At 42.2% G+C, this 18,005-nt stretch overlaps 1 long non-coding RNA gene across 1 annotated transcript; it reads left to right on the top strand.

Annotated features, from left to right (window-relative positions):
• The first annotated feature begins 8,319 nt into the window (after window positions 1-8,319).
• LOC135330987 (uncharacterized) lies at window positions 8,320-9,980 on the top strand. The gene is made up of 3 exons (XR_010392899.1): window positions 8,320-8,705; window positions 8,869-9,299; window positions 9,445-9,980. It is a non-coding gene; the product is annotated as an uncharacterized LOC135330987 (long non-coding RNA).
• The last annotated feature ends 8,025 nt before the right edge of the window (window positions 9,981-18,005 follow it).

Below are 18,005 nucleotides of genomic sequence, written 5' to 3'. Positions count from 1 at the left end.
CTCTTGATGTCACCAGATACACTTTAATAGATCATGTACAGTAAGAGCAGGAGAGGTACGCAAACTTTCTGGACTTCGGACAAACGTTTCATGATGCTGCTACTACTTCACTGCATTGAGAGCTGAAAAATATGCTTTGTTCCATGCAGTTATAAACACACTTTAATTTTGTGAACAAGCCGCTCACGATATCGAGGCTAGTACAAGAGCTGACTTTTGATCGTATCTCTGCTTTTGAACAAAATTGGCGAAATAAAAATTGACCCCCCCCTGTTGACCCCCCCGTGTAGAATAACTTACAGACACTAAAACTAGATTGAAGTAGTCTGAAAGAGAAGTTTGAAGAAAATCCTATTTAGTGACCCTAACTAAGGTCAAGTGGTTCCAGTCTCCTCTGAATTTCTTCTGTGTTCAGGTCAAAGATCGATCAATAAGTCAAACGTCTTCTGGAAATGGTCATCGATTTATCAGGAGCCCATAAATAAAGGGCTCCAGTGAAAAGTATACTGAATAATGTTCTCCTATACTGCTCTCATGAAAAAAATTGTACCCCCTAATGAAAAGAGTACACCCTAATGAAAAAGTGTACCCCCTAATGAAAAAGAGTATACCCTAATGAAGAAGTGTACCCCCTACAATGAAAAGAGTATACCCTAATGAAAAAGTATATCCCCTATAATGAAAAGAGTATGCCCTAATGAAAAAGTATACCCCCTAATAAAAAAAAGTATACCCCCTAATGAAAAAGTATACCCCCTAATGCAAAAAAGTATACCCCCCTTGAAAGTATACCCCCCTTGAATTATGGCACTAATATAGCGCCATACAACACTGCACTTCAATTGGACAACCAACTTGCAACTGTCTGTAGAATTGCTTAATGAAGAAAAATGTTAGTATGCATGAACTAAACATCCTCTCTTCCCCCTACTAATAGCTCTTCACCTCCTGCGTACAGCAGCGACAGAGCTTATTTCCCACCTCCCCCGTACACAAACCATCGATACCACCACAATCGCTACCCCTCACCCCCACCAAATAAAACAGTGACATTTAAATGGGAAACCCCAATTCCACGCATCACCCGTCCCCCCCCCTAAAACAAATGCTGTGAATGTGTGCTTGTGTAAATATTAATTTGTTACTCATATACTATTATAGTCTACAGAACTGTAACAGATAATATACTTGTCAAAATGAGTTGTAGTGATTCGTGCACACATGTTGGACCTCCTCTGGGCTAAGTACCGTATAGCGGGTATATTACGAGGGTATAAATTTTCGCGGATGGACCATTACAAAGGATTTCGCGGATTTATTTTCGTGGTCTGAGTTCCAGCCTTTTGGCGCATGCGCACATCAACATGCAGCTGTACCTCCACACCGTTAGCCTCGAATCCAGGACTAGCCTATAACGGTGAGGCACCTCTTATAGTCAATAGGTGTGGTCAATAATACTGAACACGCCTACTATTCAATAAAGATATAAATTTTCGTGGGTATAAATCTTCGCGGTAGAGGCTCAATCTGCGAACATTTTTTAATGGAGTACGTAATAAAACGATAAACAGCTAAGGTCGTAAGATAATAATTTGAATGGTTTAGGTTTCCTGGCTATCTTGTATTATGGGTCTTATAATTATTATATACCCTCGAAATATACCTGCTATACGGTATATAATCAACAAAAGTGGGCGTAGTCAAACATTTTGCGACGCGCTTACGTGTGCCCAAATCTTCCGCCCAAAATGGACCCTGAGAAGAGAGGGATTACAAACGGAGCACATGCACACAATCACTTCTGTGTTGTAGAAGGCCTTATTTTGAGTGAGTTACCAGCTTGCTGCATAAAGGGGAGAAGCTGGGAAGCCAACAAATGCATTACATAAGGGCTATAAAATCTGATTGGTGCTGAAATGCATTACGTAAGCAGTCTGTAATCTGATAGACTGGAAAACCACTCCCCTCCACTGCGCTTTAGGGACTGGCAAGCTGCCGTGTTGAGAGTTATCCCAGTGCGTGAAGAATGTCACGCTCTCACAAGAATGCAAATACCCGCCCACGCACAAAATATTATTGGCCTCTAGTATAAATACATCACTGGCGGTCTGTTATTGAGGCTGAAGCAATATATCACCCACGCATCACGCATTTTGTGGTTTGTTATTCCAACAGGACAACTCTCACACGGCTCAGAACGAATGCTAAATAGGGCTGCAACCCGTCTCCCTTTTTGGAGGCGGGCCACGCCTATCTACCCTCTACCTTGAGGTTCTTCTCAATAAAGAGATGAGATCCATCCTGACTTGGGGTATCACAAATGAATGAGTAGCCAATAATATATAGACTCGCCAGCCAGCCCTTGAGAAAGGGACTGGTCAAACTCTGTGTAGAGACTCGTGTAACGTTTGCCACGATATTTGTGGCAACTAACCGCATGCGGTTACCGCAAGATCAATGATAGTGACGTTTCACTAGAAAACTCTACGTATCACATGCAGTATACTGACGTCACGAAAACCGCAGCCATTTTTTTCATATTTTCTGATATGCTGACTGTGCAACACGAGTCTCAACACGGAGTTTGACCAGTCTACTGTTCGCCTGCAACAGTGACGGCATGCGAGTCTAAATAATATACATATAACCTCTGTATTTTTACCCTCCAATGCACGTGTACTTCCTCACCTGTGATACTGTGTAGAGTGCTGTCTTTGTCTATTTAGCACTGCCCTAAGGTATAGTATAGTATAGTAGCTAGCTAGCTGCCTCGACCCCAGGCCGTACTTATTTGAATTGTATTTCTATATAAAGCATAGAGCCCAGCCCCTTTTTTCTGAGCTGACCTCTGACCCGTTTTATCTTGCTGACCTCTGAACTCATACGTCATCCGGATGCCCAGCCCATCTGACCTCTGACCCAGACATGTCGTCATCCGGATTCTCATTCTCATTTGCAAGCCCAACCCTTTTCCAAACTGACCTCTGACCCCCATTAAGCCACTTTCATACCTAGCACCCTTTACCCACTCGCCAGACCACGCCCAGCTACTTTCGGCCTTCATATCTAGAGAACCAAGCAAGGCTATACGCTGGCTATACCTATAACTTAGCATACATTTTCATCAACCGCTCAATGGTGCATTTGCGGAGAAAATTTCTGCTTGTTAGCATGGATGCAAATAGCAAAACAGAAGTTTTTGGAATTGTATCAGTCCAAGTGAAGGTTTACCTCATGTTCTTAGGATCTCGGATTTTCCAGGGTTCCAAACAGATGAATACGATCCCTCCATCCATGCAACTTCAATGTACCGCTCTTCAATACGAATGCATTCACCAATTACAGGCTCCTTAGTATAGTATTCACAATAAACAGCAACGAGATCTCCTGTTTTAACCAAGGATAGGTCAGCTTCGGCTACGGTAGCTCTCTGTTTCCCTGTGTAGACCTGGAGGGGAGTAAAATGTGACTAAAGCAATGCTGGAATATAAATTTGTACAAATTTGCACACCTTAACAGCATACAGTGTTGTATGTACAACATTTATTACGAGCTGACTGATGGTGGTAGCTGACCTTCCTCACACCCTCAGTCACATAATACCTGAGGGGAGGGTTAGTAACAATGAACAAAGGACCCTCAGAAAAAAGTATACAAAGGGGTTGTAAATGGTAAGCAAATAAACACATCCTCTACTCATACTAGAGTGGGTATTTGGTAGAGTGCAACAGTCACACAGAGCCAAAACAGACAGTAAAGATCCACTAGATAATAAACATTAAGTGAGACATGACTGCACAGTACTCACCGATTTTGTAGCTGGTCACGAGTTCCTTCGCTACTTGTTCCTCTCTCTCCGATCTTACTGAGATGATCAGCCAGCTCCCTCCATGTTGGTCCAGACGCTCCAAATGACAGTTCTTCCTGAATACTGAACTCATCAGGGAGGTTGTATAAAGACGAGGAGAAAAGTGTGCGAGCCACAGGATCCTTGCCAGTCCTAACCCTAATTACGTGTGGAGTGTAACCCTCAAAATAACGACATAATGAATTAATGGCTATATACAACCTAGGGTTTTCCTCTGTGCTGTAACCACGCAGTTGAATTGCAGAAATTGCAGACTGCAAATACCCAATACACCCATCTCGTTTAAATGCCCAGGTAAAAGCTCAATAAACGCCCATGTATGGGCGTGGCACTGTGGGTGGTAGACACGTGGAACTAGTGGGAAGCATGGCAGCATAGATACATGTCTACTATGGAGCCAGGTAGAGCAATACTTACGGTGTGTGACCTCTGTAGGCCTCTGTAGGGAAGAAGGATTCAAAGTACTGCTAACTGAATAGCTAGCCATACTTCAGTTTGTTAGCCACGTGTTCAAATAAACGCCCTCACATTAATCTACACCCACTACCGGATGTTCAATAACCGCCCGTTTCGCCCATCTCGTTTAAACACCCTCTGCCCTCTCCTCTCTACAGACTTCTCTTAGGAAATAAACGCCCGGGCGTTTAATCAAGCAAATACAGTACTCACCTTACTCACCTTACTCACCTCCTTCACAGGAGGAGAGTGCCTTTGACCTGTCGCAGAGTCCTAACCACATTTAGGAGACACGTACATTACACACTACACTACACTACACTACACAATTATTATGACAAAGACTGGTATACAATAAATGCAGTATAGTATGTATGGTTGGTGAGTTGAAGTGCGGTCAATCATGCATTAGTGAAGTATAATTATACGTACATACGTACGTACAGTGCAGTGTGCGCATGAGATGGTCATGGCTGGTTGCACTTCAACTTCTAACTGCTGCTAACTGCTGCCAACCAACCTGAACGGTGGCACACATGAGGGGGTGGCAGCTGTATACAAGTACACATGTACGTATGCCACAACAATTATACAGTACATATGACTATATGACAGTTGTTTCATTCAACAGGGCACAGCAACTAACTTTGATCGCACAAGATCAATCAATCGATTGATCAGATGTTTGTGGACCAAAATCCATAGTCGCTTACCTTGCTGTAGTGTAGATCTAGTGTAGATCTAGGAGCGCTTGCAAACTGCTTCGACTATATAAAAAGCACTCGACCTCTCTGGCCCCCCCCCAGTCATCCTGATTATGGCCGCGGCTTAGATGGCAAGCCCCGGATTGATTCGAATAGCCGCTGCTATTATTACAGTGGCCGCGGCTTTCCCCATTCATCCGGATCATGGCCGCGACTTTAGATGGCAAGCCCCGAATAATCCGCGGATTGATTCGAATAGCCGCGGTTATTTATTATAGTGGCCGCGGCTTGCCCATTCATCCGGATCATGGCCGCGACTTAGATGGCAAGCCGCGGATTGATTCGAATAGCCGCGGTTATTATTACAGTGGCCGCGGATTCATCCGGATCATGGCCGCGGCGTAGATGGAATAATCCGCGGATTGATTCGAATAGCCGCTGCTATTATTACAGTGGCCGCGGCTTGCCCCATTCATCCGGATCATGGCCGCGACTTAGATGGAAAGCCCCGGATAATCCGCGGATTGGTTCGAATAGCCGCGGCTATTATTCAGTGGCCGCGGCTTGCTTCGGACTTATTAGAGTGCCGATCCTTTCTTGCCCCGTAGTTCTCGAGCTAGAGATGTTCAGCTCTCAAGAGTTGTACTGATGGATTAATCACGTCCTACTAAGTCAGCAGAGCCACTTTTTAGAGCAAAACAGATTCTGTGACATCATAATACGACAAGTGACGTCACTTTTGATCATGTGAGTTGTCCTACCTTAAGCTGTATGAAGGACAGAGACACTTTCTGTAGGGTCCATACAAGTGAGGGATCTTTTATAAGACTGATACATTACACAGATAATAAGTACAAGCTTATAACAAGACACGAGAGCTTACCATTTGAGCGACAGGAGTCTTTGTCTCTTTATTTCTTCGAAGATCCTTCCTAGGTGCCAAGCTACATAGCTATACTAGCTAGCTAGAGAGTCCTAGAACGCCTAGCCTTCATCTTCATCTAACTAACTTGTCTTCTCCAGAACATCTTTTACTAAGCTTTATGAGTATACGGAAGTGCCCGGAAGCCAATAATTGAACTTCAATTATCATGACGTTTGAGCGTCATTTACTCAAGAGGGCATTGCAATACCTTCGTACAGTGGTTTTCCATACCTTTGCAGGCTATACTCCAAGAGCACTGCAACCACAATGTAGTGATTACCTGTCTGTGTTATTTTCTGTCTGTGTTATTTTAGTCCACCCACACATCACAAAAATCAATGATGGGTAAAATACTGGCTATTGCAGACTTTTCACACAACTCAAGGGGTTACTACTCTACTTTCACAGCACTCCTTCTATAATTATAATGCTTGAGGTCAACAAGCTGCTTTCGGAAATATCCAATTTTGAGCCTAGTAAATATAGGCCCTCCGCTCCCTATAGCTATACATACAAGTTTTAGCTCATATCATTTTGCCACAATGAACCAAGCAACAAGTTAACTGAGTTACTATCAGAGCTACCATCACTTCAGTCAGACAAAATATGAGACACCTGGAACATTTAGCAGCTATTATAATTATTTGGCGAGTGAGCTATTAGAATTTGGCGATTTTTAATTTGACGTCTTAGGCTACTACAGCAATTAGGTCCACTAATTTGGCAGTTTTGAAATTGCCAAATTAAAACCAGTTTACAGTTTGTATTTTGCATGCCATAGCAAGTAATTGTAATTTTGTTGGCTTGTTACTAACAATCATAACAGAAGCCAACCAAAATACTATATTTACTACATTGTGGTTGCAGTGCTCTTGCAGTATAGCCTGCAAAGGTAAGGAAAACCACTGTAGCGTTCCCTCGAACATATCTCCGGAAAGAAAGTAGCTAGGAGGTCGATCTTGGTATCATTTTGAAGCTTAAAGGACGCCCTATCTGATTCAACAATAAAACTGATTCGTAAATGCACGCGTTAAGGTCCCTTTTCATTGGCACTGTCACAAATTCGTCGAATTCGAGATCAAATTCGTCGAAGTCTGACATTCTGTCTAGCCCGAGCTCTGATTCCACAACTGTATGTGTAGTCAGCTTGTTGAAATGTTTCAATTTGCCATTCCTCCAGCTTCTTGCAGTTGAGGGAGTTGAGAGGGTTGGGAGTAATCTTCTTGAATCCATCGTGGCTCAGTCTGGACTTCGAGTGCTTGGACGATCGATTTGATGTCTGCCTCCTCAGACTTCGTCGAGTGGGCCGATGATTCTGGGTGCATCCCTACCTGAGAATCAAATGAATCGACCAGGTGAGCAATGGTAGTGACACTTCTTGCCGATCTTGTACTAGCAGTCTCGGTGAAGTTGGTTTCGTATGATCTCCTTAAACTGTTTGTTCACATGCTCATTGTGTAAATCACATGGGATATTCCGACCATTACCGCCATATGTATTCACAAATCTCCCCCAGGTCAGTTGGTGAACCAAGTCTGGGGAGAGAGTAGCCAACTGCACCTGAATCCTGAGAGCCTCCAGTGCGTATACTTGGTTCGTCTTCACACAATCGTGAACCGGTCAACCACCTTGGAGGACACAAACGGAACCTCTACCGTTGGAGGGAGCTCACTGTCCATGTCTATTCCAAGGATGATGTATCTATGAGGTGACTTTTGAACACAGACATCAGCCCATCAAAAGAAGCATGCATGTCTTTCTTGGGATCCTTCGCCTGTGGAAGATGTCAGGAATAGATGGCTGAGAGCAACAGAGCTGATCTTGAAAAGATCCTTCCACACACTCTGTTAAAGAAAAGGTAAATACACATGCATGTACATTAATTGTACAGTCATGTTAATGACTTGAACGCTTTCATGTCCTACTTGTATAATTAATTATACACGTTATACACGTTATCACAGTACATGTACATCTACGTGTACGTACATACATACTGAATTATGTTTTTTGGTACATTGTACTCAAGGGCATTAATTAGAGTATGCCACATAATTATTCTAGATCACAGATTGTCTTCTCACCATCAGGTAATTCATGAGGGCATGCCAATCCTCCGCAACTGGCTCGAGACGATCCAATCCTTCCTCGGGTGTATCTCGGGTGTATCTCGGGTGTATCAGCATCTGCAAGATGTCCACTGTCAACAGATCTCCTCCTGATGCTACAGTGTGCTTAAAGTCCTTTCCAAGGTAATCCTGCGTTGACATCATGATGTCAATCATGTCCACTCGCTTGTTCTCGTTCTTGTGCAGCACATCGCACACAACAACGTCAGATTTTGTAGCCATTTCGGTACTGTGTGGATGTGGGATGTGCTTGGCTACTGAACCTTTTTGTGACTTGAAAACCTTCATGTGGTCACACAACACACGACGACACCACAAGGTTGCTCTTAATGGCCTTCTCATTCGGGAGATACATGGATGCCTGGTCTTTGGATATGTCACACGGGATGAATTGTGATGGTGCTGGTGGGGAAGGACCCTGCACTCGAGACTTCACCGCAAGGAGACTGTACATGTGTTTCAGTTGACCGTGGTGATCACTCCTGATCCTCGCCTCTTGTCTACATTGTCTCCCACAAACTTGAAGGACGAACCATCATTCTTAATGGGGACCCTGTGCTGCTCACTGATGGTTGTGATGAGTCCTAGTACAGCTGTGTAACTGAGTGTTACGTTACGTTCAGGTAATTAAGCCTGGTGTAAACCTGTAAATGTTACTGGCTGTTAATATTAATGTATTTGGGAAGTATGTTCTTACAAACATTATTCTCTTATAGCGATGTACATACATGTACATACACACGCACACGCACACACACACACACACCTTTTTGTTCACCCTAGTAGAGAAAAGCACAAGTGAAAGAAAGGTCTGCAGTCCACTCATTTCTCTATTCCGTTCCTTAAGCAACACACTGAGGGCCATACAGATACCGGGGTGGCGCCTTTCTTGGCGCCTTTCTTGGTCTTATTCCTGTGGTCGGACCTGGTAACAAGCAGTTTGAAGAGAGCTGAAGCCTTCACTTTTACCTCGTCGATACACTTCTCCAATGAGAACGAATCAACCTTGTCTACTGGGAACTTGCGGAACAAGGATGGGGCATCACCAGACTTCCGACACAGAGTAGCACATTCATCATTGATGTGGCTAATGAATTTCTGTACTAGCAACTCTCTCAATGCAGACACAGAGAACACAGCTCTAGCGATGGACCACCTGCCAGTACTTGTCCAACCTCTACTGTCAACGACCTTGGTGACTGGCGTTCCCTTACTGGGTGAGCTGACAGTAATCTTTTAATATAATGTACACAGCATTAATTATTACTTACACATTACACATCTAAATGTACCTCGACAGTTCTAAAATTGTCAGATGAAAATTGGGTTTTTAATTAATGTATGTGTATGTGCTTTTACCAGCTGCAGAGTGGACTGTGTTGACTGGTGGGAAATCAGGAACTGTGATGGACTCATTATCACTCACTAAAGGAATAACAACTGATAATTAACAAGTAAATGACAAACACGTAAACAGAAGTGTCTCACAAGGCTCAAAAGCAAGTCTTCTCCCAGGAGCTCCACCCATAGATCGCTTTGACAAAGGCTGTGCATTCGATGTGAAAGGAGACACGTCTGGGCCACTGCTATTTTTCGCCCTCTTTCTCGCACCCTGCAGCGTGCGCGTTGAGCTAACAGGGGATGACCGAAGGCATTCTCTACCCCTACTCTCATAGCTACTCTTAGAGGCAAGAACAAAAACCTCTGCAGCAATACATACAAGGCCTGCAGCAGTGACATGGATGACCATCATCGGAAATCTGAAGAAGAGCACACATTCTTCCTGGAAGGTCCTTTCTCAGAGCCTCAGAAGAGAACAAATTTACAGACCATTGCTGCAAAACCTACAAACATGCACTATGTTGGAAGCCATGAAGAACTAGAACTTGGTTAATGCTTTGGGTTTTTACCTACCACATGGACTGATACAATCTGCATGCGCAGTAATGAATTTGTATTCTTTGTCTGCATATTTTCAGTATATTTTTTTCATAAAAATAATGTTGAAGTTGTACAGGTAAAAAAACGGGAAAATATTCATGCATGCGCAAACAGTCAGTAGCAGGCCTTCTTTTCGCTTGAAGGCCGGTGAAGGAGGCTAATTGCACTGAAACAACTGTGTCCAGTAGGTTGATACCTGTCCATTTTATACAATCATTGGCTGTATATAGCAGTGTCCATATTTTCTTTTCTAGGATATGTTGTGTTATATAAAGTTTGCTTCATTCTCTGGATTCTCTGGACATAAACATGTACCTAATTAAATATTTATTCATTCCCATAACCTTTAACTGTTAGTGCTGGATGTGCTGGATGTAAAGACTGTATGTATGCTGCATTGGTAAGCATAGTGACCTGTCATATCCTTAGTGCATGCATATGAGCTTGGCCTGCATATGTAGAGGTGGGGGATATGGGGTGGGATATATTATCCTATCAGAGTTGCTAGACGAAGTTCATGCCCTGCTCATTCTTTCTAGTATCACAATCCGTAAAGGAGGTCAAGTTGTTGGGCCATAGCAACACAGGTTTCCGTAGGATCATTACTGATTGGCCCTTCTCTGTGCACCGTTTTCGGCTCAGCAGAGCAGGGGTTCGCCAGGCTCTCTCCCCGACAGTGGGTGGTGATCGAAGCCGGGCTCCCAGTCCCCATGTATTAAATGTAACTATAGAAAACTCGGCATTAAAAAAATGTTTTGTACTGTCTAAGTAAGGCTCAAATATAAGTAAGGCTCAAATAGCATGGCTATACTCAAGACGGATTTCTACAAGGAAAAGCTGCCTCATGTTGGTGGGGCATTGAAAGATCTTACCTCTATGTACACTCAGTTTGATAAAGGAGACCCTATAACAGCGCTAAAATTTCTGAATTTCTGTACCAAAACGAACCCTTTGGGTAGTCAATAAACAATGGATGGATGATCCTCCTGATGTACCTCTTCCACGGAAAGAAAGTATCTCTGGAGTGATGTACACTGTAAAAAGAGATGTGGTAAACTGCTGTGCTTTGTCAATCCCATTGTTTGCTATCACAAAGAAAATCAAAGAAACTCGACTGTAGGACCATGCACTTCGATTGGAGAAAGAATTGTGCCTGGACAGCCCACAGTGACGCAAATAGGCTTTAGTCCACCATGAATATGTGTCAGATAATGTACAAATGTGTGGGGTTGAGGGGATGTTTATAAGTTGCTATTAAAGAGTGCTGAAACTGGTACAAATTAGGAAAAAGGGACACAATGGACACAATGGTCAGAGATGCACAGCACACTTAGCAAATATTTACCTTCTCGAATTATGTCACTGTAATAAGGCGGCGTGCAAGAAACGTACTTCCGCGTAAGGCGTACTTCCGCGTAAGGGGATCTGGGGCATGCCGTTACGTTCTCTGATATGTTGGGTTGAATGTTTCTAAGTGCTACCTAGTATAGTCTTGTAAGAAGGGACAGTATTTTTGTCGTATAGCATTTTCTCGTATAGTAGGGATGATGATGATGATGATGATGATGTCCACTCACCAATGATTCTAAGAAGGAAGTCGACAGTGACAGTAGAGAGTGAGAACGTGTTTGTAACGTTACCATAAGCATAAGCACACACAATCGCACCTAAAGAAAATGATAACTAAAAGTACATCTATAATTATGTTGAGGCAGTACCAGCATCACAATATCAGGGTGTCATACACGTAAAATTAACTATACCCTGTGGCGCGAAGTACTTAACCTTTGCTACCTAGGTCTCTAATTGCCGTTGTGTTAATTACATGCCAGTCTCCGTACCTAGGAAGGGTGGCTGAGACTAACCAACAAGCAAGACAGCCTGGCCATCATGTCAGGAAGCCATCATCTATGATTAAAAGAAGCTGGACGTACCACGAGCCTGAGGCTTCGTTTTACAATGTATATACATGGCTCGGAGTCTGTTTTACGTTTTAATAATCAACCCATTCTCGTTCGCATTAACTGTGTTAATGTGCATATGACGCTCTAGCCTCGAATCCACGCCGATTAAAACACGGCCGGCACATGCGCTGAACAATTACCCAGAATTGTGCACGCCAGTAAAACTTTTAGTAAATGTTACCGTAAACTAGCTTGTAATATTTGGAATTTGTTTGGCGAGACTGCGTTTTGTGAAGCTGTGGCTTATGCTGCGTTGGTCTGGAGGATCTCACACTGAAGCTCTCATCCACGTCTTTGCTTGGTTCCCCACGGGCTATGGCAAGTTCCAATTCATGTTTGACTTCAAACTGAAGCGGGCAAGCTCGAGCTCTGAGAGAAGTGTTGTGCTGGTGCTGTCACCACTAGTGTGGGTCTCAGGCCTCCGGAAGAGGGGTGTCTCTGCTGCTCTGGCAACAAAGGCAAATAAAGATGTAGATATAGTGCATGTCAGCATGCATGGCCATATTGCATAATATGCAACTTAGGAATGTAAACTAAATAGGACTTGACAATTAATTTTTAAACTTACGGCATATTATATATTACATATTTATCTACAGTTTGGCTGATTCAGTTTCCATGGAAACTCTTGTAATTACAAACCACGACTATAATTAAAGAAGTAATTGATTTTCAAACTTTCTTGAATAACCGACACTGTATTATGTTTGGTATCATAGAATTTGGGGTATACTGACTTATAGCACATGTACTTACTTTATAGAGAGATTTTATTGAAAACATGCAGTAAAGATATTTTACAATTATTAATTAACTTTATGGGTACATATTTTGAATTTATATCATGTTCAATAAGAATTATGATATCAACTTCAAACCAGGGTTATTAATTCAATTAACTGCTAATAGACAACACTATAGAGAGTTTTTATCATTAGTACAAAAGAAATGAAAAAAAAAGTGGGAGTACAAAGATAAAATTACTCGTTGATACTTATGCGTGATTGATTCGTCATGGGCCTGACCAGAAGCAGTGGATCCATTTGTATCTTCAGAGGGATCAGTGTCAGAGAGAGATGCATCAGTTTCAGTTGAAACATTAAGATCAGGAAGTGAGGAATCACCATCATCAGATCGTGAACTTTGTGAGAGTTTTGCCTTCTTTGTGAGCTCTGGCTTGCTGCAGGTGCTTGCTTCTCTTGTTTGTACGAGGCATGAATAGCTCAGGAGACAATGGATTAATGGCAGAAATAGCTAGCTAGCTAGAAATAGCTATTAAATCAGAGCTAGTGAAAAACATCTAAAAAGAAAAAATACGTTGCCATGGCGATGACGTCATTTGCGTCATAATTGCCCACAAATTTTTGCCTTTTTTGGTGGGCTACTCTATATCTCCAGAAATACTTACTCAAATGAAATTTCGAAAAAACCATTAAATAGAGCTCTGCAAAAGCTGATGATTGACACTAACTTTACCACAAAAATGTGTTTACTACGTGAATGACACGCAATGCAAATTATGGCCACTTATGGTGAATTGCACTATACAGTACCTATAATCTACATTATTACAGTCATCCTTCATTTCATAGATGACCTTCATTTCATAGATGTCGAGAAGGGGAGAAGGACCTCGTGTGAGTGACGTTCCCTCCTCTATAGTGTTCCCGAGGCACTCCTTGGCAGAGAAACGTGGAAGCGGGTCCAACGTCCTCTCTGTGACTCTGTAGTGGCAGTCGCTATTGACGAGTGGTAACCTATTTTTGCTGTGGCAAGGGATAATAATTATAATTATTAGCATGCAGTCCCATGCATAATTATTTTACTATTTCCTAGATTGATTCCATAATTACTTCTTGTGGGGGTGTAAATTAAAAACGGTGTGGCTACTATTATAGATGAATCTATATTTGTGACAGGCTCTGGGAGAGCAGGCTACAATTGTTGAGATTTAAATACCAGATGATAGAGCAAAGAATTGCCTATGCATTGATATGCTTAGTTTGCACACACCTCTTTTCATGCCTGAGTTATGCGCGTTAAAAACTCAAAGCGGTATTGAGAAACGCCCACTTAAAGATTGCTAAATTGGGAAAAGTAAGGTAATGGTGGCTGCTTAGACAAGGAACGCGTTGGATTCAGAGCATCAGGTTTTACAGAGAGGTAGTAGAAAGACTGTAGATAACTATAAGCCAAGAAAAATTATTATGAGATTATACACTGCACTATTGAGCTGCACTATTGCTCAATATGCACTATTGCTCAATACCAATATATGCTCCAATATGGCCTATTTCCTAGGTTGATTCCATAATTACTTCTTAGGGGTGTAAATTAAAAACGGTGTGGCTACTATTATCAGGATGTACATGTGGGGGTGTAACCCACGTCACACTGCATAATGCGTACTGAAAACAGCACACTTGTAAACTGAAAACTGCACACTGGTGCATGCTATTAATTTAGCACATGTAATCGAACATCAGAAACGTAGGCTGTGCTATATGCCTTCAGGGTCTAAAACAGCTCGATCATCATTGCCAATCGGTTTGTCGATCACCACACCAATCGGTGGTTTGTCGATCCATCGGTTTGGCCCTTGACCTTTCAACTTTACAGTTTCGCTAGAAACACCTTGTATTGTATGTTGTGCATCAATTGAAGTGAAAGATATATAATGTTGGAATACAGCTTCAGAAAACAGTGTGAGACAGTACTGGATGAATTGTTTGGTCCAATAAGGTTTAATACAGAAAACATGTTCTGGCATAAAGAGAGTGACAGTTATGAGCAGCAGCTTCCCAAAACCTCCATGGTTCTTGAGTTGTGGTATGTGTAAGTAGTGTAAGGTGGAGTGCACAGGTTGATGATGTGGGGAACATTCCTTTTGGCGACAAGGCACTGACTCGTGAAGAAGTCAAGGGACATCACTTCCTACATCACTTCCTGCATAAACATAAAATATCTAGAAGAAAGGCATCAGAATTCATAATACAACTGGCCCTCTTCGAGCTTCACTTCTGTCTTGATCTTTAATAGATGTAAGTAGTCGAGTTCCAGTCTAATATAGTGAAGGTTGAGAGCTCAGGGTCAAGCATAGCTTAAAGATCGACAAACCGATTGGAAATGATCGATGAACCGATTGGTGTGATCGACAGACCGATTGGCAATGATCGATGATGTATGCATGCAGCGGATGAATCAAGTGCAAGTAAGAGTTTCTATAGATTCGTGGATTTGCAGCTTCGTTCTCGAGTTATGCCTAGTTTTGCTTACTTGGAATGTGAAGAGCACGTAGCCAAACTTGTTTACCGAGTGTTACGATAGTCCTTTGGCAACACCAACTGATCTCGATACTCCTCGGCCTCTCGTCCTCGGCCTCTCGCTTAGCTGGCACCCATCGTCAATCCATCTCGTTCAAAGAACCCAGTATTACTTGGCTCAGTCATTCCTGCGGCTTCAGCTCAATAGCTAGCTACATCTGATCCCTCAATTTCCGATGAATTATACGGACATAAATTATAGATAGCTGACGTGAATGGCTCTTGTGGTGACTACTGTCTCTTGTTGCACTGTGAACACACAATCTTTGTTATGCCATGCAGCATATCCAACGCAGTATTTATTAAGTATTCTCTTGTTTTCTCTTGTTTGATTCTAAACATCTGCATTTATTATGGACACAGTTACTAATTTCTAGTGTCATTATATCCATTATATCATTATTTATATCACTGTATTTTTAGCCAACTGTGAGTACATAGCATTCCTCTTGATACTTACCAGTTTCCGGTCACGCCCAGATACGAGGCGACCTAGCATTCAATTGGAGACGGATCGGCCTGGGATCGAGGCTAAGGACCAGGCAGTAGTATGATTTAATATAGCAATAACATTACAAACGACCTCTACCATAATTATTAGGCATAAAATGTGGGTGTTGTTTCCGTCCGCTATAAGAGGCAGTTTTGCACACATGAGTCGCACGTGATAAAGTTGTTCGTACTGAACCAGCATGCCCAGCGCAGGTTGCCACCTGCTAGATGAATCCTGCTAGATGAAATCCTGCTAGATGAATCCTACATAGTCGCTGGCCAGTCCATCCTAGGGATTAGGACTGGTCAACTGTGCTCTATGTACTCAACACACATCTGATTACGAACCACCACCAAGTATACGTGACACCTTGACACCGGTACTATCGCAAGAATCTCATCACTAAATTATCAAAGGCACAAACTAAAGATTTTATCATAACGACGTTTTATATCTGCCATTTTCAATCTCGCTTTAGCAGACACCGTACATTAAGACACTCGAAACATTCGTACATGGGTCATTCTAAGTGAGATCAACACACAAAATTCACGCCCACCTCAAATTTTCAAATTTTCCCGAAACTTGACATAGTATGCATAAAGTTATTGAACCAACAAGTTATTGAACCACAAGAATTTTTGTCACTCTTGTGCGAAATTTTGTCTACTTTCTGTTACGGAACAGGTTGCTTTTATCTGCCCTCTAAGAGTCATTGTCCGCTATATTGTGGTTTACTTTTTACTTTTGAATAATGGGGATCTTCGATTTTTTTTTACTTTGACAAAAATAATGTTTATTAGGCATTTTTCCACACAATCTGGAACGGTCTGGAACAGAGTAGTTTGCATCTGAGCCCAACCCAAGCCCCCCACCAAATTAGCTTGATGTTATCGCCGCCCCCAATGAAGATGGGCGTGGGTCAATGGCTGTGCACAAACTAACCACTAACCATCGATTTTATGCCTTGCTGCTGCCTCGATGGAAGTATGTGTGGCCTTTAACCTTTAAAAGCTGCACTCTGACAACCACATTTAGTTGCCACATTTAGTTGTTTTAATAGTACTTGCTAAATTCACTAAAAAAAAGGTTTTCAAAATAACAATTAAGTCCAAAATATAGTTGAACTTACAAACTATCATGATAATTGCATTTTGCAACCATTTAGTTATTTTAATAATTATAGGGTATACTTGCTAAATTAACAAAATTATCATAATACTACCTAAATTCTGTAATAATTATACGTACAGCCATTCATAGCTCATAACAATACAAAACTGTGACTGCAATGAACACGTAATTCATGACTAACGCAGTGTGAGTGACTGAATGCCAGTGGTAACTGAGAGATATGTTTAAAAATTCCTGAACAAAATTTAATAAGCATCTTTTGTCAAATGAGAAGTGCAGACTGCGCACACCAATTGCTGCCATCTTCTGGGCCACTTGACTTCCTACCACTTGACTTCTGGATCATCAGTCATCTACAAGGTCAAAAAAATGAATGATGTACGTGTGTGTGCATGTGCGAGTGAATGCGTGAGTGAATGCGTGTGTGTATGAATACGCAGTGTAGGTTTACGAATGTGTGTGTGTACACCAACACACACACGCCTGCATTCATACAATCTAACCTCATATTCCTGATAGAGACTTTCAAAGTTAGGAGCGTTGTACACACAGCGGGTTGTACACACAGGAGGTAGTACAGAAGTTTAAGGGCTTACATCATCACTACGTCGTCGTGGTAGAACAACGTCTTCTCTTGGTTTTTCCAAGTGCCATCCTTTCATCTTCGCTACCAGATACCGCATCAACATGGAAAATGGGATATCTATTTCTAAGCTTCGGCCACGTTTTTGAGGATGCTCACTATTATCTGTGGATCGCTGTACACCCTACCCTATCCAATCCACCCCCTACAACAATTGTGTACAAAACTTCTTTGCAGGAAACTTTCCCACACAAAAGAGTACATATGTGACAGGGCCTAGGAAAACACCGCATACCCGAGTTTATTTTTATTGTTGAATCGGATAAAGGGTTCTCTGAGCTTCAAAATGCTTCAAAATGATACCAAGATCGATATCCGGAGATATGTTCGAGGGAACGCTACGAAGTATTGCAACGCCCTCTTGAGCAGATGACGCTCAAACGTCATGGAATAATTGAAGTTCAATTATTGATTTCCCGGGCACT

This window comes from Halichondria panicea, chromosome 2 (genome assembly GCF_963675165.1).
Source record: "Halichondria panicea chromosome 2, odHalPani1.1, whole genome shotgun sequence".
Lineage (NCBI taxonomy): Eukaryota > Metazoa > Porifera > Demospongiae > Suberitida > Halichondriidae > Halichondria > Halichondria panicea.
Note: the sequence above shows the minus strand (reverse complement) of the source record. Positions and strands in the feature narration are given on the sequence as shown.